Source organism: Marmota monax, unplaced genomic scaffold, assembly GCF_021218885.2.
Source record: "Marmota monax isolate L192 unplaced genomic scaffold, Marmota_monax_Labrador192_F-V1.1 WCK01_AAM20220418_F8-fsc00139, whole genome shotgun sequence".
NCBI classification, from domain to species: Eukaryota; Metazoa; Chordata; class Mammalia; order Rodentia; family Sciuridae; genus Marmota; species Marmota monax.
The window spans coordinates 3,655,234-3,682,003 of record NW_026695226.1 but is presented as its reverse complement, the minus strand read 5'-3'; the positions used below and the strand labels follow the sequence as shown (position 1 = coordinate 3,682,003).

Genomic DNA, 26,770 nt, shown 5'->3' with positions numbered 1-26,770 from the left:
AGCAACTATTTCTAAATTTAAAGTGCTTAAAAGCTGTTAAATCCCACTCCCCCAAGCTCTCCTTCCTCCTAGAATTATAAAGGATATGGTGTTCTAGAAAATATTTGGTGATGTCTGTTTTTAGTGTTCAGTCTACATTTTCAAGGCTAACTTAGGAGCTTAGCTTTAGCCCCTCAGTTTATTATTTAGTCAAGACTCGTCTAAATGCAAAGTAATCTTTTTGAATGTCTGCTTCCTGCTTTGTAAAAAGGCAATGATGATATTCATCTTTGCCAATCTCATAGGTTCAGGATGCTTGAGCAATATCATACAAAGGAATATAAACTCTAAATGGCTAAGCAAGTATAAGGAATTAGTAATTATATTGCTTCTGGTGATATGACTAGCAGGAACTTTGCAGACTCCAGATACTATGAAGATCCAGAGCACAGAACTCCTTTCCAGAGAGTCCACGACTTAGAAATATAACTTAGGCCTAGAATATTTCCTTTTGGTTCTAACATTTGTTTGATGATTCCTAACATTTAAAAAGTATATCATGCTTATTAAATTTCTCTTTTCCATTCTTTCCCCAGTTCTTTCAAGCATTCTTCTTTTGCTAAAACCTCCAGAAAATTTTAGGTCCCCAGTTGATTTCTTCTGGGCAGCCTCATTACTGTCAGAATTGAAAGTTACCTGCACTGTAACCTGCAGAGACTAGACCCTGTCTCCATTTGACATAAACATTCTTATCAGTACCATCTGAAGTCACATTCATTCTTTATTAGTCTCTCATACTGTCTATTCTGTGTTGAAATGGATTCAAGAATATTGGCAGGAAAGAGAATTACTTTGCAGTGATTCTTTGGTTTTAGGAATGATGATTATTGATCATATAATCTAAAGATTCTTGATGTGGCACAAGAAAAACAATGCTAGAACAGGAAAGCAGTTTCCACAGCTGGTTATTATCTCTGAGTAGAATTAAAAGTCAGGTCTGCTGATTCTGAATCTGATGCTCTTTTCACCCCACAGTGGGAGGATGGAGGACATAAGAAGAAAGATACCTTTAGTAGGAATCAGCAAACTGTGGCCTGCGAGCCATGCCTGGTTTTGAAAATTAAGATTTTTTTAACACTATGATGACCATTATTTTCATATTGTCTTTGATGGTTTCCATGCTACATGGATAGGCTGAGTAGTTGTCAAACTATCTGGGTTACCAAGTCTAAAATATTTACTATCTGGTTCTTTACAGAAAAACAGAACAAAACAAAAAATTCCTGACCTTCTGCTTAGAGGAAAGATGACTGGGAAATCTGGATGGAGCACTTTGTGAATAGTCTCTTTAGTTTGCACATTTGTTTCTAGTTGTGCTTTAGAAAAAGAAGTTTGGATATTAAGCAAAAGTGTCTCTCCAGCTCTCGTGATTAATTATAGCTTGATGCTAACAAATGTTCATGCATGCTTGCAGAAGAGAGATCAATACATATTTTCAGAAGGTGTTTTCCACAATATGAAATTTGTTATATTCATCTTCATCATTTGTTCATGAGGGCATTGGAATAGTTAATTGAAAGTAGTAGAAATTCATACAATATAGGATACACAGTAGCTGTATTCAATTATGTGAAGGGGACTATCTTATGAATAAAGGGATTAAATATATTTGTCCTTTAAATTCAACTAAAATGCACTTTTTCTATTAAGCCCCAGGTCACTGTTCTTCCCTTCTCTGGGAACAATTAATCACTCTCTCTTCTGTGCTTCTGAAATACTTTGTACAAAGTACTATTAAAGCATTTATCACATGGCCTTATAGGTAGCTATATACACATTTGTCTCCCCAGTTGATTGTGAAATCCTTGAAAGTAAAGACAGTGCCTTATTCATCTTGGCATCCCCATCATGGCCTCAGTGCCTGGCTCATAGAAGAAACTTAAATGCTTGATGAATGAATGTATATCATAACCCCAGAGGGCATAGCAAGGACCATTGAGAAATCTCAGTAAAGAGAACTTTGTAATAGCACTGGCAACCAATAGAAAAGTCTCCTAAACAATGTATATAGTCATTAAAGACACAAACTTAAAGTTAGAATACCTGGGTTTACATTTTGCATAGGCAACTTAAGAAGTGTATTAAAAAGGAAATTATAGCTGGGTGTAGTCGCACACTCCTATAATCCCAACAATGTTGGGAGTTGCAGCAGGAGATTGATTGCAAGTTTCAGGCAAGCCTCAGCAACTAAAAAAGACAATGACTTCTTTGAATTTAGCTCTGTGGGTAAAGTTCCGTAGGTCCAATCCTCAATACCAATCAATCAATCAGTTAATAAAATAAAAAGAAGATGATAGAGAACAATAGTTTTGTAAGTGAACATATCCCCAAAACATTTTCAAGGGATCTATTAGGTCAAAACTATTTTTTATAAGAATGCTAAGACATTACTTACTATTTTCACTGTGTCGATATGGACATTGATGGAACAAAAGAAATGGTAGGGAGATGTTAGTGGCTTAGCAAAGACCAAAGCAGTAGCACCAAGGTGAACAAGTTGTCAGTTTGTTCTTATCACTCATTGGCATGAAAAAAAGACATGCTTGTTTTATTTAAGACTGTCCTTGATGAGTAGGAAAATTATTGATCTTATTAACTCTTTTAGTACAGTGTCCTTTTTAATATTTCCTGTGATTGAAATGGGAATTATAAATAAATCATTTCTGCTACAATTTGGAGTACTGTGGCTATCTTGAGAGAGATCTTGGCCAATACAAAATAATAGTACCCATTTCAAAACTCTTAGCTAAGGTGATTTTGTATTTCATAACAGATCTCCAAACATCTTGAACAGGAATATTTAAAATAATTGAAAAGAATTTTCTAGCCACATTTTTCATGAAATGCCATTTCATTGGTAAGAATGACTGAAAGACAAAACTATAGTTATTCAGACTTTGACTCTATGGCAAATGTTTTATCACACTTTAATAAAGCAAACCTTTCACTTTAAAGAAAGCAACTAATAATATTTGATGCCAATAATAGAACTAGGATTTTCAGCTAAATTTTGATTTGGGAAAGTTTGTATCCTCCACCATTAACTTGAGAGCTTTTCAATACTTAAAAGATCTTTCTTTCTTTTCCCCTTCAATGTCACTCTTTTAATTATACAAAACACAAGTACAAAACATTGCACCAGTATACTTTTTAGTACATGGAGATAGAATAATACATTTGTGTTTTTGCCAGAATCTGTATCATCTATTACTTGCCTCTGGACCAAGGGCTTTCCCCAGGGATTATTTTTTAACTATTCCTATGCAGTTTATCTTAAATAAAAAGCTCACAACAAACTTTTCAGTTATTTCAGATATTCCTGTTCAAGATGTCTTGGAGATCTGTTATGCAATACAACATCACCTTAGCTAAGAGTTTTGAAATGAGTAATATTATTTTGCATTGGCCAAGATCTCCCTTATATTAGCATTGCAAGGACACTGTGCACTTAATTGGGGTTATAAGTGTTGTCTCAACTGCTCTCTAACTAGGCAGGAAGGCAGATTACTATTTTCTGAAAAGTCCAGAATATCTTGATAGTTATTGTTTAAGCAATAGCTCATGAAACACTGCTCATAGGAGACAATGACAACAAAGGACCATAAAAGTCCTATAAATACTACAGAAAAACAAGCTTACAAATATTAAAGTGTCTTTCCTAGCTATCAAGTGGTTTAACCACATCAAATGAGAGTAAGATCAGTCAATAAAGAAAAAGGAAACTATGCTAGTGCCCAACATTCAGCCTCATAACTATCTCACAGTTTTTGGCCAACTTAGTTAAGAGTTATCTTTTGATAGACTAAATAAATAAATAAATAAAATCATGAAAGCAATATAATTTTGCTTAAAAATGTGAAAAATTCAGTTAGTGTTATAAAATATTTGTAACCAATTTTATTTTTATAAATAAGTAAAATGGTGTGTATCTTTTTTAAAGTTTTAGTCATTGTTGCTGTTAAAAAAACATTCAAAGTTATTTCAGTCTTAAAGAATAAATGACGGAGTATTTAACATATTGGTAAAACTGACCCACATTTTTAATTGGCAGAATTATGCTTTGTTCTTGGTAGAATCATCTTTGTTTCTTCTCTTTACATCCCAGTTATAAACACTGGCCATATTGACTTCTGTAGTAGTAAACTGATCTTGAATAAAATCAAGGTGTTCCTCAAGAGAATCCAGATTCCTTGTAGCAGTTGATAAATTATTTCAAACAATACCTGAGCTTCATCAACATCTAATTCAAGCATTACAGTAGCCCCAAAGAACAGAAAAACTTATTCAGTAGGAGGAACCCAACTTTTGCAGTATGGGTTATCTGCTCATGAGATTCTGGTCTCCAGCCAATTGGTGGATTCTTTTTTCTTCTGCATGTATTTTAGGATTTCCAAAGTCTGTTGAATTTTGGGAATATGACCTTTTAGACTCCTTTTCTTTTGAGCAAGCTTGAGTTTCATAAACTTATCTTTGGTACTGTCCATAGAGCTTCATAACTACAGTATGTACAGTCTTATTCCCAGGCTTTTTCACGAGGAATCTGCATCTTAGAAAAATACGGCCTTAGGAATCCCCAGGTGGAGACATGTCAATCCTCTGCAGCCACTTCTCCTATGCCTCAGCTGTCCTTAACAACCAATTTCTTGAGACTCTTTAAAAGTCTTTTCTGAAGAGATTGCTATTGATATAAAAATTATTTTCTTCTGATTAGGGATTAAACTCGGGGGGGGGAGGGGGCTGGGTCACTTTTTAAAATTTGATTTTGAAATGGGGTATCACTAAGTTGCTGAGGCTGACCTTGAACTTGAGATCCTCCTGCCTCAGTCTCCTGAGTCACTGGGATTATAGGTGTGTGCCACCATGCCCTATGAAACATTTTTAAATATCATATCATGAAATAAGACAATATTTGAGAGTTCTGCATAACTTAATGAATGGTTATTTTCCAAGTGGCCAATGTGTGATGTTCCCAAATTAACTTGTAGGTAAAGATCCATTAAAAGTACAATATGGGTGTACATCAAGACTAAAAGATTTTCATGTAACCATAATTTCATTATGTTCATTCATGAGATTTCAGATTCCACATTTGCAGCTATTTTTAAACAACCAACTACTGTCAGGTTTTGGTGTTGTATCAAGAATTATGTGAAAAGGCTATTAAAATGTATCCCCCTTTTCCAACTACCATCTACTATGTGAGGACAAATTTCTTCATACACTTCAAGCAAAGCAACATTTTCCAACATATGAGAAAATCTAGTGGTCTTCTAGTAAGACAGACATGAAAAGGAGTCACAAAAATTAGTGCATTTGTAAAAAATGTAAAGCATTTTTCACTGATTTTGGTTTGAGGAAATATAGTTACTTATCATGAAATTTTATATTAATGTATAGTGGGTTTATCATTTTTACCCAAAATGTATTAAGAAACATTTTTTTTAATTCATCAGGTTTAGTTTCTAAAGTGGAAAATATGTATATAAACAAGTCATAGAACACAAACTGTTTCTTAATTTTCAAGTGTCTTTACATAGAAAGTTTGAGATCCATCAATGTTGGGGGTAGATATTCTTATTTACTGCTGGTGGGAATATCAATTGGTACAAACTCTTTGGAAATAATTTGTCAATATCTATCACCACTTAAATTCACATGCTGTTGATTCAGTAATATTATAATATTGGTTGTAATAGTAAAATGAAAAGAATTAAGATTAAACAAAGTACACAAAGTTGGCTAAATAAGTACACCCAAAAAGTGAAGTTAGTATGCATTTTACAGACACTGAAAAGTTATTTGTGTAGGACTGTGCAAAAATTGTCAAGTTATGTCAATTATTTAAAAAGCAGAAGAAAAATTTTATTATGATCCCATTGTATATTTACAATTAATCTCTTTATAGAAATAAATGCCCAGAAAGTATGGGTAAGAATTACAGTAGGGAAAATGATTAGGGATTTAAGAAACATAGAAGGAGACAGATTTATTTCATACCCTTCCATATTTTGTTATTTCAATATTCATTGTTATTTTATTAAAAAAATTAATGTAGGTGAAAATACTTCTAGGTATAATGAAAGCTGGTTGACCTTGTAGGGAATGGTTGTAGTATAAGTACTGCATTATGTATGAAAATATCACATAAACAATTTCAGTACTGGTCAGACAGGTAAATGACTGCTCTGGGTACTAGCATGGTTTCATCAGTAATTTGTTTTCTAAGCAGTTACTGAATGATAATTTGATAAGAGCATCATAGATTGAAATTCAGCTTCTGAGTTACTTGAATAGTAGAGCTGAGATCTCTTTGAAAGAATGGTCATAACATTTGGAGAATGGAAATTGTATAACTAATGTCTTCCCTCAAAAGTTTCTCTCTAAGCAACTTTAGAATCTTCAGAACTTCTTTTTTCTCCACTAGTTTTCATAGCATTCACTTTTTCCCCCGTCAATTTTATTTCAAAGTACAGAGGGGCTACTGAGACAAATAGGTAATATTCACTTAGTTTAATACTGTGCTATGGTAAGAAACACAGTTTTGTTTTGTTTGTAAAGATAACAAGCATTTTGTATATTAGTTCATGTATATTAGTTTCATAAAGTAGAAATTATTTAGCTGAATGCCCCATTCTTAGGGTAAGCTTCTTTAGGATATCTTAGGCTTTGAGATAAATGATAAAATTTGCCTTGTTACAATAAAGAATATCTCACATTTTATAATTCCTTAAAATTATTTAATGATTGCCTGCTTTAGGGGAGTCAAGAAATATGATTGAACAAACATACACAAACTCATGTCATCTGTACATGCAAATTTATTTTCATAAAGCAGGACCAAGGTCATTGTGTGAAAAATGGATGGGTCATTCTGGGAGTAAACAATTTAATAATGTACCCCAAGCATCTTGAAAAAATTAAAAAAGCCAATTCAATTTGAATAATGTCGGGAGATAAAGTACACCAATCTTATTCCTTATTTTTTTATTAATGAGTTGAGATACAAAAAAACTCAATAAAATTACATTAAAAACTCATAAACATTGTTCAAATCTTCCTTTTCCATCAGTCATATTCATAAAACAAAAATTTCTATTTAAATAGTAGTTAATAAAATAGGATTTTATTTAGTGAATGAAATAACACATGGGCTTTTGCACTTACCCTTCAAACATTTGTTGAATGTCTATACTATACCAGAACCTGTGCCCACTACTGAAGCCCCTTCCTTGAATAAAATATAATTCCTGCATCCTGTGAGTTCCATGGCTAGTGGCAAGGTGGACATAGATGCAAATAAATGAATAGTAACACAGGGAAAGAAGAAGAGCATGGGCTTTATCTTCTCTGAAGGACTTCATCTGTAAAATGAGAATAATGGTTTCTTTGCATGGGTTTTTATTGTTGTTTTGTACCGGGGATTGAATTCCAGGGCTGCTCAACCACTGAGACACAACCCCATCCCTTCTTTATATTTTATTTAGAGACAGGATCTTGCTAAGTTGCTTAGTCCCTCACTTAGTTGCTGAGGTTGGCTTTGAAACTCAAAATTCTCTTGCCTCAGCCTCCTGAGCTACTGGGATTACAGGTGTGCATCACTGCACTGACTCATTACATGTTTTTTTTTTTTTTTTTTAAGGATCAGAGAAAACATTTAAACCATGGAGCCTTGAACTAATTGTCATCAAATGAAACATGTTATTACTATTAAACTATGTTATGAAAAGAACAAGAAAGAAAGAGGATTAATTTGGTGATGAAGACTTATAAGGAAACATTACTTCAAAGAAGGAGATTTAGGATAAGGAAGTGTCCATATCAAAGAGGGATTCCAGAGAGAGAGAAGGTCTCATGCAGAGAAGCACAAGGGAATTTGTACTACAATCAGAGGAGCTATGAGTAGTTCAGCTAGATGTAGCCTCCAGTGTGCAGAAAAAAAAAAAAAAAGCTGAAATGAAGATGCAGAATTAATGGTGATCAATCACAGAGGACCTTTTACTTACTCCAAATGATTTAAGACTTTAGGCAGCAGTACTATGAATGAAGATAAATAGATTTAAGCTGTATTTCAGAGGTCTAATTTATAGGATTGAGTGAACATATGGGACTAAGGGAAAAGAAAGGAGGAGACTTCCAGATTTCTGGTTCAGGTAAGTCATTATTGGTGTCATCAATCAGAAAAGAGAATTTAGGAGAAAAAGTCTGTTTGGGAAGAAAATGATAAATTTCATTTGGGTGTTTTAAATTCGATTTGTCAGAACCATAGACAGGAAAGGGACCTGGAGTAGAGACAAGATTTGAATGATAAACATTTAGACAGGAATCCAAAGTTTCTATCCTTAGCTGTGTTGTTCATTGGCTTTGCAACACAAAATTTACCTTTACTTGTTCTTAAGGCATTTAAATTAGCTTAACATTATAATTAGGAGGTCTTATAAATGTCTGGGTCTTACCTCTGAATTTTATCACAAATGGAATGCAAATGAAAAATAATTACCCAACACCAACATCAACATCCTTCATTGAGTTGTTTTAAGGCTTATATTTTTTGATACTTGTAAAATCTCTTTAACTTATTGTGTAAGTGTGTGTGTGTGTGTGTGTGTGTGTATAAAATTATAGATTTAGCAATTAAAGAATTAAAAATTTAATTCCAACAAAACATGGAGTTGTGAGTAAATTCACTGATAAGGGCTCTGTTTATAGTTATGTTGTAAAACACGATAATTTATTCTAATAATTAGAAGTTTAGGCCAACTTAAACTTCTTATATCTAAGTATTGACCTCTCACTATCTCTTTGACTTTGGGCAAGTTATTTAATCTTTTCTACAAAATGGAGAGTATACACCTCATAGTGGTGAAGATGCAATGTGTTAGTATATAGGATAGTGACTGATGCATAATTAAAGTTTCAGTATATACTAGATATTTTTACAGTGTCATCAGAATCAGTAGCTGCATCATAATCATTATCATCAAATGGCAGAATTTTAGTACAGGAGGGATGCTGGAGATAATCATATTGGTTTTATAGGTAGGGAAAAGGGAGCTCAGAAAGGTTAAAAAATATATGTTCAAGGGTACACAGCTAGTGAAAGACAGCACTGAAGCCCAGAGATTTCACAGCTCACTGAATTTCCTGCTGCCCTGTGTTAAAGTAGGAACTGTGCCTTTGTGACCAGGTTAAGTTACATAGAATTTTCATTGATAATTAGCCTGTCTTATAGTACACAATTGAATTGCAGTATCATCCCTTATTAATGAGTTTGTCAGTAGTCAGAAGCTCCCTCTTTATAAAGTTCAAGTTTAGCACGAACTATTATGTATGTGTACATATCAAATATATTCATAACTTACATATGTGTTTGAATAATATTTACTAGTTCCTCAGGGATAGTTTTTAGACTACCTAGTATTCAATGGGAAACAAAAGAGTAAGATTCTATAAGGCAATTTCTGGATATACCCTCAAATTTATAATTTTTTTTCCTGATTTATTCAGTAAATGGAACTCCTTAACAGGAGATTTTCTTATTTTGTAAGTGTATGGTGAATATTTGCCCTCAGGCTAAAGTTATTGAACATTTTCACATATGCACACAAAACACTGTGATAGCATCACAGCATATTTAATAATACTTGAGTTTCATATAAAAATATTTTTACCTGAAAAGCCCAAAGCATTTCATAAATATAAACCCTTTAATCAAAGACTTGAATAAATAGATGGATTTTGTATTGTGCCCTGAAGATAAGTAGATTTGGATTCTTATTGAATTTATGTAGTCTGCTCTAGGAGTTAGGTTGAAGTGATAAAAATGAGCACAGATTTTTATCACCTGCCCATAATAAATGATGCTAGATGAAACATTTGAGACTGTTACCAGAAATAAACAACAGCTGAAATGTCAGACCCTAAATATGAAAAACACAATAGATATGGTAAACTAAGTGAAACAAGATTAATAATAAGTTAAAGAAATATTAGTTGATATAGAGGAATAAAGAGAAAAGATGGAAATGGTCTATATAACAGGCATTTTTATTGTCTTAATTTAAGAAATGAAGCTAAATTTTACTTGAAAGATGTAGCTTATAATGATTATTTAACTAGGAATTTCACCCTGTTCTTCAGTTTAATTTATATTATCATTCATTATTACCATTATGAGCTTCTTTAGCTCTAAAAGTCACATGATTTTTCTGTAGTAGGACATTTTGTTTAGTAAAGTTATTTGGGCTTGGTTTACTAAAACCCACTGTGTGTTTGCTGTGATGGCTGTTTTTCTTACTTTGTTATCATGGTACCTTGGGTTTGCACAGAAATGTAAGGTAGCCACCATCACGTTAATAGAGTCACTTTCCTTTCCTCTATCTCATTTTATAAAACCTCCTTAATGACCTTCTCCAGTTTCAAAATGGGAACATTTATGAATATTGCCAAGTATATGTACATCACATTTGCTGGAGATAATGGCCATATCACACAATTATCCACTTGGCCATTAAAACCTCATTCAGTCCCCATCTCAGCCTCATTTTCTCCCAGTCCTCTAAGTCTCCCAAAAGATCATAAAGTTGCTTCTCTTCTAATTTCACCTAGCTGTACTATGATATCCATCAAGGTTCTGCTAAATCCTAGTTTCCTCAAGAAGTCTTTGTGACATTTCTTCTCTCATAATCCTAGAGCACTCTCTCAACATCTCACAGTTGAGCAATTATTGTTCAGAGTGGTTTTATAAGGTTTTCTATTATCTCAATTGCATTTTAACTTTCCAAAGGATAAAGACCATGTGTTCCATTTCTGTAACCCACATGCTACCTATCCTGGTGAGGAGAAGACAGATTAAACATCATAATAAATGCTTGTTGACAAGTTAAATACTGTGAAAGCATTGTGTCTTATGTTCATTTTGTACTTACAATACCTATTCTTAATGAGGCTTTATTTCTGAGCAATCAATTGTTAGAAATATTTTTCATAAAGTGTATTTGAATTATATATAACACTATACTTGAAAATTGTGTTTTGGAGATTCAAGATAGTGGATTAGAAGAAGGCTACATTTGTAGTTGTGCTCTGGGGTTCAGGATCCAAGCAGTGGGACTGTTTCTCAGCATAGAGGGTTAAAAAGGGATTTCACTAAGATTTAATATTGAAGAGTCATAGTGTCCTAGAGACTTAGATATTTGGGTGCATTGAACAACTAACAAGAAAGAGTACATTGGAGCGGGCTGGGGATGTGGCTCAAGAGGTAGCGCGCTTGCCTGGCACGTGTGCGACCCGGGTTCGATCCTCAGCACCACATACAAACAAAGATGTTGTGTCCGCCGAAAACTAAAAAATAAATATTAAAATTCTCTCTCTCTCTCTCTCTCTCTCTCTCTCTCTCTCTCTCTCTCTCTCTCTAAAAAAAAAAAAAAGAGTACATTGGAGCCAAATTGATTGTGGCAGGGGCACTGGTTCTACAGAGGGGAGGGAAAACAGATAGAGAAATATAGTAGATAAACTTGGCACGAAAAAATCTACAGATTAGAAAAGCAGCCTTAACCTAGCTGATCTGTAAGCTTCACCATAAACTGGTGTTTGAAAAGTGCTTCATGTTTCTCAACTGTTATCGGAGAGTGAAGGCAGGAACTATCTTGAGGAGACCAAGCTGCAGCTTTCTGGGGGATCAATAAACATTGCTTTACTGTTGGAGCAAGCTCCTACCAAGTGGCATAGGGTATATCTCACATAACACGAGTGAAACAGGTAGGTGCAGAGAAGATTGTACCCAGGTGGATTCAAGTCACAGAAATGGATGGAAGTGCAACTTGCTTTCCCTTTGAGTCTGGTGGCTCCTATGACCAGCTGAAGAGTGTCCAGAAAACTGAAGAGGCAGATAGATGTGAATACACTAAGCCTGGGAAGGCCATATTCATGGGTATCAGACAGAATGGTGAGTTGTCTCACCTGCTATATGGGTAGAATTCTTGGGAGGCTCCTGAAATTCAGATTCCCAGCAGATATAGGCTTCTGCCCCCACTCTAGGATTTATGTGGATATAATCTTTCCAGAGCAGATACCACCCTTCAATGCCCCCAAGACCTGATTTAAACCTTAGACCCAACCTTCGTAACTCCCCTTATAGAACTCTGCAGCAGTCCCAGCCTGGGAGTACACCCATTTGGGCTATCTAAACAAAAGTCCAATGAATAGTATTTCCAATTTTACCCTACCTTATACTGCTATTCTTACAAGGTAAACTGAGAGCTGTTTCAACTAGCTTCAGTTTTAGACCACTTCATCTGGCAGCTCAGTAAGCAACACAAGAAGAGGAGGAAGTTAACAACCTCCAGCCCTTGTTCTCTTATGTCAGTATACATCCCAAGAACAAATGAAAAGATGTACAGTCTAGCATAGGCAGTGTCCACCCATCCTATTTGGCTTTGGCTGTTTTTACCACCTCATTGGAGACAGTTCTCTCATTTTTTATTGAGAACCATATTCCCCCACACCTTTTTTTTCCTCCCCAATGTTCTCATTCTATTGATTAGTTCATAGACACACACACACACACACACACACACACACACACTTCTTATTTCTCATTTTTAGCATTTTTATGATAGATATTTTCCTTTGAAGGTGAGGGTTTTTCATGTTTATTCTTTATTTAATTTGCTTTTTGCTTATTTCTTTATTTTGTTTCTCTTCTTTAGTACCCTGCTATCAACCAAATTTCCTTGTTCTCTTCAAATACAGGAAACATTCAGAACCCCAAACAAACAATATCAAAATAACTCTTTCCGTGACACATTATAATTAAATGATAGAAATTTAAAAGCCTCAAGAGAAAAGCATTAGGTCACATTTAGAGGCAAATCAATAAACTACTCCTCATTTTTCAGTGTAAACCCTAAAATCCAGAAGGACTTGAAATGATGTCCCAAGCCAATAAAGGAAATAACTATCAATGAAGATTGCTATAGCAAAGCTATTCTTCAGAATTCATAATGAAAAAAAATGTTTCAAGATAAGCAGAAACTAAAAGAATTCATGATGACTAAATGAGCATTACAGAAAATACTTAAATAAACAAACCCTAGAGCTCACAAATGAACAAATTTCTCTTGATGAGTAACTAACAAATGAGAAATAGGAACACATTAAACATTAGAAAAAAATCACAAATGCAGGAGTTAATAAACATCTCTCTTTTGAAATATTGATTGTAAGAGGTCTTAACTCTCTAATTAAAGGATATAGGCTGGCAGAATGGATTTAAAAAAATGACCCAGCTATATGTTGTTTGTAGCATAAGATTTAAAGTATTATATCATTTTTTGTTTGTTTGTTTTTGCTTAGATTTGCTTTATGGCCTAAAATATGCTCTATTTTGGAGAAGATTTCAAGAGCTATTTTTGGATGAAATATTCTATAGATATCTATTGGTTCATTTCATTTATAATATTTTTTAGATCCAAAGAGTCTTCACTGATTTTATGTCTGGAAGACCTACCTATTGGTGAGAGAGGTGTGTTGAAATCATTTTACTGGAGTTTATCTTAATTTTTATTTCATGTAGTATCTATTTTATGTAATTTGATGCACCAATAGTTGGGGTATAAATATTTGCTATCATTATATATCTTCTTGGTGGACTGTTCTGTTTTTCTGAGTAATTTTGACTTAAAGTCTGCTTTGCCTGATATGAAAGTGGCTAATCCTGCTTGTTTCTGGGCTCGATTTGCATGGTATATCAATTTTCTTTTTTTAATATCTATTTTTTATTTTTTTTTAATTTTTAATATTTATTTTTTAGTTTTTGGCAGACATAACATCTTTGTATGTGGTGCTGAGGATCGAACCCAGCGCCGCATGCATTCCAGGAGAGCGCGCTACCGCTTGAGCCACATCCCCAGCTCCGATATATCAATTTTCTATCCTTTCACTTTCAGCCTGTGGCTGTCCTTGCCTTTACCATGAGTCTCTTGCAAACAAGAGACCATGAGTCTCTTTCCTTCTGGTGTAATTTTAAAGTGCTCTATTTATTTATTTTAATCTCAGACAAAAAAGTACTTTAGAAATTAGGTAATAGGTTTAGCCTAGGGAAGAATCTATAGGAAATGAAGAAATTCTGGAATACTTAAAATTTCTGATGATTCTACACAAAACTAAAATCTTTAACTTTTTATTCCAGGTCTACAATTAACAACAGTAATGCATTCTTCTAACATTTCCCGATTAGGTCCACTTTGATTAAAAGTGTTTTAACCTGATATTTTTTAACAATCCAAAATCTACAGACAATTATGAATTTTCATATTCAGTACAGAACTGGTGTAATGTTGTAAAATGATAGACTATTCTCCTGCTGGAAGTGCCCAAACTAAAAGTTATCCTGCTATTTTGCTCAAATGAATTCAATAAGAGGGAGTTTCACTTTAAAAAGAAATTAATTACTGAATAAAGTACAAAAATAAGATGATTTAGAAAATTTTTAAAAAAACTTCATGTACCTTTTTTGACTCAATGTTCTTTGAGTTTATGATAACTTTCTTTACATGGCCAGAGGGTTATTCTTGCAGATATAACGGATATTAGATATAGAGGAAAACATTTAACTGCAGACTTATTACTCATAATTCCTATTCAGTTCCATGCTGCTTATGGTCTTCGAGGGGTGTCTACTAAGCAAACTAGCTGGCATAAGAAAAATGCAATACTACTTGAAAATGCCAAGCTATGTGAGCGTATGTATATTTTGATAAAAAATGGTCTTGGCATTTGTTAACTTGCATTTTTTAAAGAAAGGATACATGTGTTTGTGAGTATAATCTATATAATTTTAGGTAAGAAGAGAAGAAAACAAGAATGACATCTTTGTAATCTCATTCCTTTCAAACCATGTCCTATTCTTAGGAACTTTGCAAAAAATAAGATCATCATGGAATACAATTGCAGATTTGGGTACATGACTTTAAAATGTGCTTTTCCTTTTTTTTTCTTTACTAGACTCTTTCTCCTTCACTATTCCCTTCATTTCTTCCCCCTTTCCCCTCCTCTTTCCTTTTCCTATCTCCCATCATCACTCACAGATTGTTTCAACAAAATTATTTGCTAAACCATGCATGCGACATTAGTGCTTGTGAATATTCTACAGAATAGAACAGACATATTCCCTGCCCCTTAGGTACTTAAAATATAATAAACAAATTAAGCAAATCGTGACATGGTTAAATTTTTAAGAAGTATGAGGGAGACAATTTTCAGTTGTTACTTGGTATAGTGTGTGTATGTGTGTGTGTATATGTGTGTGTGTGTGTCTTTGGGGATATTGGGTAGGTATGTTTCCTAATCCAAGGAATTGATAGACATGCTAGTTAATATGGTTAACATATGAACATATGGAAATTACCTTGCACAGAACAGTTATATAAAGTATACCACTCTGTTTAGAAATTTTTTATGTAAATACACAAATTTATCTATCTATCTAGCTTTCTATCTATATATGTATATATCCGTACATTCATATATGTATACATATATGTATATGTGTACACATTTAATTTACCAACAAATAAATATGGCAGAGAAATAAGTCTGGAAGGTTATATATAGTGGTAGCATCTCCAGACTATCTCTGGAAAATGAGAATAGAAGGTAAAAGTAGTAGCAAAGTTTTAAACATAAATATCTCTGAATAGTTTAGGTCATCTACTTTTCTCTGAGCCAATTACTATGGCCAGAGGGTTAAAATGCTCTTGTTAGTTAGGCCATCCTAAGGCCAGGGTGAACAATCAACTCTACTCAAACCACATGGGACTCCCACCCAAACTAGGTAAGCAAGTATAGCTGCCTGAAGGAAAATCAGGATGCTGTGTCCAGAAGGGATAAAGGATACAAGGCACTGAAGATAGCAGATGTGTCCCCAGTTAATATTCTCCTAGATTTCTTCAGTCATTTAAAATGGTTGTATACTATTTTAGTAATTTAAAATGTTACACATAGTAAAACCTAAAAATTAAATTTATGCATAATAACGTTTAAAAATACAAGAAACAAAAAATGCACACTTTCAATTTTAACTAAATTGCTATGATTTGAACTAATACTTATGTCAAAATTACAAGGATAAAATAAAACATAAAAGGGAATGTATGTATGTATGCTTACCCTTTACCTATACAGATTCTTTGATGAATAAGCCCGATTTGCAATTTATAATAAACTGCTACCCCTTATGTTTGTTTATGAATATATTACCCTTTATCATATTTCTCACCAGACTAATGCTGTCATTAATGTCTTGTAGATTTGACTTTTAGGATTTTCTATAACATCTTCTTTATTAGTCAGTCATTAAGGTCATTTTGGAATTGGCAAAGCGAAACACTTTTGTTTATTGAACCTTATGGTGCTTTTGGATTCTAGGAGAAAATTATAGTATTTTACAGTGTTATTAAAATAGAGAAAATTGCTATAAAGTAATAAAGTTTGTTACTTTAGTTAAGAAAAAATTACTGTCAAATCAACAAAGTACCAGTAAATTTTATTAGTCTCATTACCCAATAATTACCTGGGAAATGAGTAAAAAAAATTTCCAAGTATATGAGATTTGGTATCAGAATCCAGTATCTGGGGAGTCTTTTAGTCACAAATTCCATTAGTCCCTCTGCCCCCACTGGGAAGATACATGATGTTTTATATATAGGCAGCTTAGTAGCAGTGAAATGGTCTCAACTTTACCTGTCTAAGCACATTTTCAGGAGGGCCTAAATTTTTGATGACAATGAGTCATGGTGTCCTTAATTGAAGTGTCAGAGATTTCATTACATTATGTTTAAGAAAATCACATATTTGAGACTCATATGATAAATTTAGCTGTCTCTCATGATGACCAACTGACTTTCAGATCTAATAAGGCTATGGACTTTTTCTCCCCACACTTTGGGCTCTGGACTGAGAAGCAGTAACATCCTGAGGATGTGTGAGGCACATTACAGCCTTTATCATGGCCAGAGTTCTGACAAACAGCTTAAGCATTCATTCCCATGTCAACAGTTCAGCTCTCTTGTTAAGCCATGTGATAGCTGACATATTCATAAAAGGGTCCTTTGCATGTTAAGATTTTGGAGTGGGGGCAGACTCCATTAGAAAAATAAGCAATGAAATTTCAGCCAATTATTTCCTTGGTGTATTATAGCAGAACTTTTCTCACTGAAGAATTTCTAATGTTGGTGGACTTTTTACTCATTGGACCAGAAGTTATATCAGAAGTCAAATGTGAATTTTGTTATAATTCTTTTTAGTTGAACAATGATTGGTAAGTGAGCTAAATGCAGCCAGTGTAATGTTTTACTAAGTTAAGTGAAAGACAAGCGAATGAGGAAAATGAGATTAAGAAAACTAAACCAGACTAAACTAGGGATAAGAAATACATTTTCAGCTGAGAGCTAGAAATGGGCTAGGAGCTGGCAAGGCAGGGCAGCGAGCACGCACGCACACACGCATGCTCCAGATGGCAGATGTTTAGGCAAGAAAACTTCACACCAGCAACCAGCCTCTTAGAGCTGGCGTTGGTGTGTTTGGCCTTTAAATTTTTTCATTATGCAAAGCTACTGCTGTTTTCCAAAGTGCACGAAAAGCTTATGGAACTCAAGAATGTGTGAAGGGGTGAGCAATAGAAAAGAGAAAGAGTTGGCTATTTGGGGCTTCAGAACACATATTTTGCCTGATGAATTGTTCTGCTGTTTTGCCGCAGTCTGGCTGGGCACAAATCACGAGCCACTGAAGCAGGAACAAACTTTATTTTTAAACTGCAGGAAAACACTTCACACAGCTCCTGGGGAATCCTCCCGAACGCCACGAGGCTTGTCCAGGAACCCCCAGCCGGAAATATCTCTCCCGGAAATCCCTCCTCCTGCACTTCCCCAACCAATGGGAACTCTCGCGGAATCCCCAGAAATCCCCACGAGAACTCCAAAATAGTGCGAGAACTCAAAAGTTGCGGCAGAGGCGGATAGTAATGCCTCGCCTGTCAATCAATACTGTTGGCAAAATGCCAGGGGCCATACAGACTTGGCCGTGGCTCTCAGCACTGTTTAATATCCAAATGATGAAGAATATAGTTGTCCATTTACGGAAATACAGTAATTGTTTACTTCAGATTTTGTATATCTTCAGTTCTAACACTTTGACTTTCTAAGAGACTTGAAAGACTTGAAAGATATTATTATACTCACCTAATTTATAAACTATTTCATGTAAATTATATTTTGGCAGGGCTGTTTGTTAGTAATAAGGTATGTAACCTAGCCCTTTAAATAACTTTTGACTATAAGTGTTTAGGAAAATCCAGAATGGCATCTGACAGAGAAAATTTAAGATGAATTCCCCATAAGGACAAGCCATACTGCTATTCTTAATTTTATCCATAATTAGAGTCAATAATATGCTAATATTTTGCTCTTCTTTTTAGCTATATATGCAGTAGTTCATGTGTGGAGACATGTTTATATGCAGAACAGGTATTTTGTTATTTCTATAATCCCAATATCTGTAAGAGTACTGAACCCACATTCAGGAAACCTAATTTGTTTTTGGAATTAATATCTTTATCTTCTTCAGCTAACTAAACACACTATTTTTACATGCTAGATATTAACAGGTCAGAACCACTCATTGATATGACTTTGCTTTTTTCTGACTTCCCAACCAGCCTTATATTTTTCTTCTGATAGGACAGAATAAATGATGTGAAGTTGAAATGATAATTGAGCTTCACTGTGCATTTTGATTTGGAAAGGATTTCAGTGTGTTAAGTTGCCACACTGAAGAAGAAGAATGAAGGTTAACAGTGATTTCCAAGTAATTCTTTGGGGGGAAGGTGATCTCAGCTGTGCACATCTCCACGTATTTTCAGAGAAACCTAAACTTTAGATGATGTCGAGGATTATGAATCATGACACCCATAATTGAAGTTTCAGAGAGATTTAATTACATTGTCGCTTTGAAGGAAACCACACAGAACCATATTTAGGTATAATTCCAGAATCATTTCATTCAGTTTTCATGTTTCTGTGTTTCTTTTAACTATCTGGTAAACATCCAGAGATTGTGAATACTTCTCTCTGATAGATGCAGAGAGCATTTAAGCTAACACTCAGCTGTTTGTTTATCATGTTTTCAAACTTTTTCCAGTTTCTGTTTAGTATTCAGTGAAATGGTGTAAAGGAAACCATCTGCACTGCAGCTGCAAAGGGATTACCTTCAGTTATTCTTTTCAAAAAGAAGCCAAATGCCCCCTGTGCACAGCCCTGGACAGTTGCTTGGATCTTGCACCATATGTTTTATACAGTACTCCTGGAGCTAAGTCAATTAATAGCTCAGAAGAGACAATTAGCCTTTTAGTGACTCTGTTCATTCATAAAGGGCTGCCTAAAATCAAGAAACTCTTGATTCCCTCCCTCTATTGTAATTGCAGACTAAAGATTTGCAGTGTTGGATAATAGCAGATGTGCTGAGATCATTAGCCCATGGTGGATGTTCTGGTTTATGTAACCCACTGTTACCAAGCCAAATTCTTAGGTGTAGACTAGGGCACACACATGCACACATCACACACACACACAGACACACACACACTGAATTATTCTCAACAGAATGCATATAAATTGAATTTTATAGTCCTTCCCATTCCTTGAAATAGTTTTAGTCTTTATCCAAATATATGTTTTAAACAGACACCAAGTGGGGAGCATGTATTGAAATGTAACTATTAAAAGTGAAAATACATTATTTTACAGATCACTGTCTTTACTTTGGCAATTCTTTTAAATGTAAAATTAAAAACCTTTTGAAAATCTTTCAGGAGACTCATTTGTAACTTTTTCTTAAGCAAAACTCCAGGCCCTTTGAGTTCTAGTGCCCATGGTAATGAAAACACACAGATATTAAGCTATAGCCTATCACCAACTGGGGCAGAAGTTACACTGATTTCTTCTGACTTATATCTGGTTTGGGGAAAGGTCCAGAAATCAGCGGTTTAGCTGCAGTTTGGTTTTGTGAGGATGACAGACTTTTCAGCCACAGAACTGAAAAGTGGCTGTTTCTAGGTAGAATGATACCTTAAATAACCATAGCATTAATGAGGTTGTTTTAAAAGGATAAATTTAAAGTTATTATACTAAAAGTTGTAATAATTTTTCAAATATATATGACATATGTATATGTATATACATGTACAAAAATTTAAATTATTTTTCTGAACTATTATTTGGAAGACAATGGTTGCTTTTATTTCAAATTATAAAACATTTGGCAAAAATTCGACTGTATATCTCAATGTGTAGGAGAAAGATGCCACTCACTAACAAGGGAAGTTGTTAAGAAGAGTTGAGAATATTTGACCTAATTTTGTTTTTATTTTATTTATGTTGGGCACAAATAAAACCAACAATGATTTTCAAAAAAACATGCTAGAAATTTCAGGCAAGTACTCAAATTGAGTATTTTTTCATGGCCAGAGAAAAGTTCTCCTGGATTAAGAATAGGGACATGGATATCATATTTGTCAAAATGGAGCTAACCATGTCAACTTGAGAACATGATGGAACTCCTTGATTACCAGAAAAACCAGCTCAACAAATAAACTTTCCTAGAGAGAGGAAACCAAAGTGTCTACAAGGAACATAGAAATCTAGAGCATATCAGGTTTCAATCTACCCCCTAGCAGGATTTAAAAACTTAAGAACCAGAGCAGTCCTCCCAAAACAGTGACCAAGGAGCAATGCTGAGATGGAGTCTGACCACTTAATTATGAGAGCCCTACAACCTAAGAAAATATTTAACTTTGTCTCAAATGCTTTTACTTTGTAAGATTCCTTTGTACTTTCTGGCATGATTAAGATCTTCTCATCTTTTACATCACCATTCTCTGAACATGCTGGAAAATTTCAGAGGGGGGTAAAAAAAGCATTTGAATTGGATCATATTTCTATATTGGGAAGTTAACTAGAAATTTGGCAGTCTTAGATCTGAGCCCAGAAATATTTCATTATCTTAATTGCTATTTTAGTGTGCAGTTTCCCTTTAATTGGGTGTTTTTTGAGGCCAACCATTCCTTAGTTATGTTTTTTTTAAAAAGTTTGTTAAAAATTCCTCATGTTTAACATAGAATGAAGAGGATTATATAATCATGGGAATAAAACATAGAATACTTTTGAAACTATGGATAAATTCTTTCAAGTAATCAGTTTAATGCTGTATTGGAACCATACCATATCTTCCTTCCATAGTCCTTACTCTATTTTAATCTATTTTGACATGTTAATCTGTTAATGTTTCCTTGAACTAAATAAAAGGAAAATAATGGAATATTGAAGTCTCAAATGAGTAACTTAGAATGATGCAGAAAAGAACTTCAGAGTCAGAACATGAACTATCTCTCTTGAACTTCCACTGACATTTGCAATTATTGCCTTAAACACATACGATAGGCTTTGCACTGTTTTCAAGTAATTTTATGAGTTTATTCATCTTATCACTCACCAGGTGTCCTCTGTGATCAGTAGCAAGCATTCCTAATTAAGGATGCAGCATTTGGCCTTAGTGTGGAACAAAGATAACTAGTCTACTTATTGATTTATTGAATCAATGCTTTGCCTATTTTACCAAGGGTTGTCTACCTAGAGGAGCTGACTAATCACTGACAATATTATGCCAAATATAAAGGTCCTTTTGATCTTTTTATCTGGTATAGAGTTACCATTATACCATTTCATTAACTGATAGATTTAAGAAAAGTTTCAAAATACATCAAAAATATACCTAGAGTAAAATCCATGTGTAAGACAAGCTAGTATGATAAGACCAGTGATATGACATTGTTATATTAAAACTCAATAAAATACGAGTTTATGTTTTTTTACATTTTTCCTAGTAATTAATTCTGGGATTTCATATTCTTTCTTTGACATAATTATTCATAAATCTTAAATTTAATCAATAAGTATAGTAACAAGAGTTTTATTAGTTCTAGGATCATGGAATTTTTCTTTATGTAATTAAAAAAGACTTAAACTGTGGGTTATTTTGAGGAAAAGGTTTAATATATTTGGTGTTCATCCTTTTTCGTATGTGTGTGATGCTGAGAAACAAACCCAGGGCCTTGTGTGTGCTAAGCGAGTGCTGAGCTACATCACAGCCCCAGGATAGAGTAAATCTTTTCATAATACCTTTGTATGTGTGTTGTGATTGTTCATAGGTGGTGGACCCTGAAAGACATCATCACATTCACTCATTATACAGTTTTATTCAGTACCTACTTATGTGCCACAAATTTTTCTCATAGGTTCTGTGAACTTAGCAATAACTATATCATTCATTGTCCTCGTGGAGCTTACCTTCTAGTAGTGACCTTTAGCATTCTGACAAGGCTTGGTCTTTGGTCTTATAATTTAAATTTTCTACTGAATGCTAATTAAATTATAGTGTACCATTGGTAGATGGAACACTTCCTGGTGACTTTGCTATTAATTTATTTAATAGGACTTTGGGCTCACTCATTTATCTTTTAAAACTTATGTGACTTCTTTGCACTTTGTTCAAGAATAAGAAATACTTCACTGTGACATCCACAATAATATTTATAATTAAAGTCAATTTCTTTCTCAGTGGTTCAGGAACATGAAGAGTACCCAGTGATTTTATTTTCTCATTTGATTTCAGGTCCTTTCTTGTACATAGCTTACTGTGTAAAGCTTGTAAATGTTTAAGTTAACTTGAATGTTAAGTAGCTGAAATGCAATAGGGTTGTTTTTCTCCTATGTAGCATTTGGCCTGGCCTGGCCTGGCCTGGCAGGATAGCTCTGAAATATTGGGTCACTCAGAGACCAAGGTTCATTGCATGTTGTTCTTCTATCTTCTAAATAATCCTCATCTTCAGGTGAAACTGAATTGTTGACACATTGACATTCTAGCACCTGGTGTTTGTGAGTATGAGAGGCAGTCCAGGGAAAGGTGTTTGAAGATAACCAGACATTGCACATTTCACTTTACTCACATTCTTTTGACCCAAAGCAATATGGGTACGACATGCTGCAAGGAAGACTGGGCAATGTGGTCCCTAGCTGAGCTACCAGGTAGACTGAGAGGACAACTAGTAGGGTGCCATAGGACTCAGCATTTATTAGAAACCAGAATTCTAGAATGCCCTGGCTTCTAAATGGATTTCAATTAATCCCTAACTGATAGGTAAGCCATTCCTTTTTTAGAAATCAAATACTCAATGTAGTAACATTTTGTTTGTGGGGCACAGAGCAACCTGGGACCAAAAAATTTAATCATGATATGAACTTTTGCCATAGAAATAACAGTGTTTGGAAGGTTCTTTTACAAATGACACCTAGAATGCCTTTTCATCTAAAAATGGTAATTGGTATGAAAGAAAGTTCTAGCAGTAAATATATATAATCTACAATAGCATGAGCATAAAGGGGGTGTTTGCCATCCAAATCCTGGGTATTTGAAGACCACAAGTCTGTTGACATACTAACTTAAGGAAGATAAAACAGGGAGTTCATTTCCTATTTCATTAATTTTAAGACAGTTGACATGTATGTTCAAAGCAGCATAACTAAGGAATTAGTTGTAAAGCTTTGCAAATGGAGTCTCTGTGCACTTCCTTAGTTTGTTCACTGATCGTGAACTCATTCTCACTGTCCAAATACCTACGTATGAGTTGTTCTTAAACGTCTGCTTGTTTTGTAATTGCCTGGAAGGGTAGGTAGACAGATTTCTGGATGGCTCTAGCCCAGTGTGTGACTCTCTAGGTCTTAGGAGAGGACAGAATTTGCGTATTTAACAAGCCCCAAGTTGATGTGATACTGCTGTTCCAGAACCATACTTTGAAAACGACTGCATTACTTTATTTAATGAGATGAGTAACAGTGACTCCCCAGCTGTTCCTTCAAGAAATGACCTGCTAGCTGCTGGTGTTGCTACAAAAGGACAGTATGGCAGCCTTATCAGGAAATGCTTTAACTACACACTACCTGCCTTGTCCTAAGTCACACCCATTTCTGTAGCTGTTCACATCCAGTGTCTGAGCACAGTAGAGCTGTGAATACTGGACACAAGACACCTTCTGAGGTCTTTCCTGCTCCAGAGCTCCCTTTGGAATCAGCTGACCTTTTTCTCTGCTTTGTTCTGCTTTCTCCCCTCCCTGTACATGTGTTTATCACAAGAGCAGTCTCTGATAAGCATTCTAAATACTAAATTCTGCTTTAAAATCTGCCTTTCTAGAGATTCAAACTGCAACAGTAATGATTCTACCTCTACTGTATCTCTTTTGCTTATGAAATTGAGTTCACATTCTGATATCAATCTGAAATTCAATCTGTTGGTCATCCCTAAGCTCTGAAGCTCACGCCTCATAGCTATTTCCTACTCATTTTTCTTCTGTGCATCTGAATATCAACATTACCCACACAGTCACAGGGATTTTGTCCATTTTGTCCCCGGTTCTTCTTTTTATTTATTTTTTAAATTTTATTTTGAGACGTCTTGCTAAGTTACTGAGGCTGACCTTGAACTTTTAGTCCTCCTGCCTCAGCCTCCCAAATTGTTGGGATTACAAATATGAGCCCCTGTGCATGGCTTGTCCCCACTTCTTTGTAGGCCCTCCATTTTAACCCTTTTTTTCTGTCCTAATCCTTTTTATCCCTCAAGGCTCAGATCCAAACTCATCTATTTTAGGAAGCCTTCCCTGAAAAACCACTACAGAGTCAGTTGATTTTCTTTCTAGTAATTGTATTTATAATCTATATTTCTTACGCATTTTTCCATTATACATCATATGGTATTGAAAATGGTTGTGTACTTGTCTCTAGTCTTATAGACTGTGAACTGCTTGAGGGCAAAGACCAGTTGAACAAACAATTGGCCCAGAATTGAGCACCAGACCATTGCACAGGAGCTAAGTAATATGCTCATATTGCCTTGTAATTTCTCCACCAGTCTTTTATACCTGCCTTCTTGCTTCATTCTCCTTACAAATCTCTTGGGCACAGGACTTTGTTATTTAACTTTGTTATAGTCTCATGGTTCTGAGTGGTATGCTTTGAAGAGACCAGATGTTCCATAAATACTTGATAAATAAAGGAACCTAATGGTTTTAGGGCTTATAATAAAGAACATGCTAATAATAAATATTCCGAATAGAAGGTCATATCGTACATCTTTATTATGTATTTCTCAAAATTGAATGCTTATAGTATCACAAGAAAATGAATTCATCCTAATCTAAGTATTTTATAGTATATTTATAAGTAAAATGATAAAATAATAAAATAATGATATAGAACATTAATTTGAAGAAAACCACAAAATATTAACAATATTGGAAAACTGCATTAAGAAAGAATATGGTGTTACATCTACTAACACACACATAAAGCCATCTCCAAAATTTAAAAAAAAAAAACAAACATTAAAGGTTAATCCATACCACCAAGTTAACCTCAAAACTTCTAATTTCATGAAAATTCAGAAGGTAATATTTACTAACTATATTCTTATAATGTTATTTGTGTCACAGTTTCTACTTTTGTTAGACTAGACCAATAAGGCTTATCTAGATTCGAAGATGGACAAGATAAATCACTTGCATTTAATTCATACTTGCTTCTATTCTAGTTCACTCCTAAGGTAGCAAAGAGTATATATTATAGTGTGTGGGGTATCATTTGTAGGGATTCTGACCATGGAAATGTACAGGGAAGCATTCCCCTGGTGAGAAAACTCCCAGGGGCTAATAGATACCTTGTTTCCCACCCTTAGAATGCACTGTAATTTCTCCTAGGATCTAATAATATAGCTAATATATGTGCACTGTCTAGCTGGTATGGCAATGCCCTGAGATGCCTCTGTGTTAGAGCCTCATCAAGCCTCAACCTTGATTGCAGGCTCATAGCTCCTGGGAATAGAAGAACTTGTTTGCTAGATAACTACAGTGTTTCACCAAGCTCCGGGTGCTCCTGGAGCTGCCCGCCTAACAGTATAGACAATGGACTTTCTTGAGAACTGCACAAAGCTCTTAACGTTGCATATTGTAACTATGAAATGTAACTGCAAAATATGTAACCTCACTGATACTCTAAACAATAATGTGGTTATGGTACTAAGGACCTAATGTAACCTATTCATATAAATAAATGTGGCCACTTGAACAAAGAGCCACTCTACCACCTTCCCTGTCTCTACAACTTGTTCCTGTCTCCTCTTTATTATTATTTTTTATAATTACTCAAGTGTCAGATCCTTTGCGTACCATGAACAATGCCCTAAGCTTGGTCACCAGCAGCAGGATCGTTGGTGGGTGGGTGGGAATAAGTGTTGTAGGGCTGTAGGTGCATGCTCAAGGTCCTCTCTATTAGGTGGAGACACATGTAGTGTTTGGTGATCTTGGCTGCTCAGTGGATATTTACGCCTGAAACCGTAGGTTAGCTGCCTTTTATTCTCTCAGCCTCATCAGCATCAGAGACAGACAAAGCAATGATTCTACTCAGAAAGTCATGTCATTCAGTCCAGGTCTTGACAAATCTGTCCCTTACCAGTGTCTACAAACAAGACCTCAGGGTTCTCCAATTAGGTTTGCACTGGGACCTTTTTTTTGGGGGGGGGGGGGTGGCATTACTCGCCATGACCTACAGAGGGCTCACTGCCGCTCACAACTGAA

The 26,770-nt window shown here is 34.8% G+C and overlaps 1 protein-coding gene and 1 pseudogene across 5 annotated transcripts in view; one reads left to right on the top strand and one right to left on the bottom strand.

Annotated features, from left to right (window-relative positions):
* Immp2l (inner mitochondrial membrane peptidase subunit 2) overlaps nucleotides 1-26,770 on the top strand; it is a 905,321-nt gene that overhangs the window by 757,916 nt on the left and 120,635 nt on the right. The window lies entirely within an intron of this gene.
* LOC124086886 (prefoldin subunit 3-like) overlaps nucleotides 4,093-26,770 on the bottom strand; it is a 95,941-nt pseudogene continuing 73,263 nt past the window's right edge.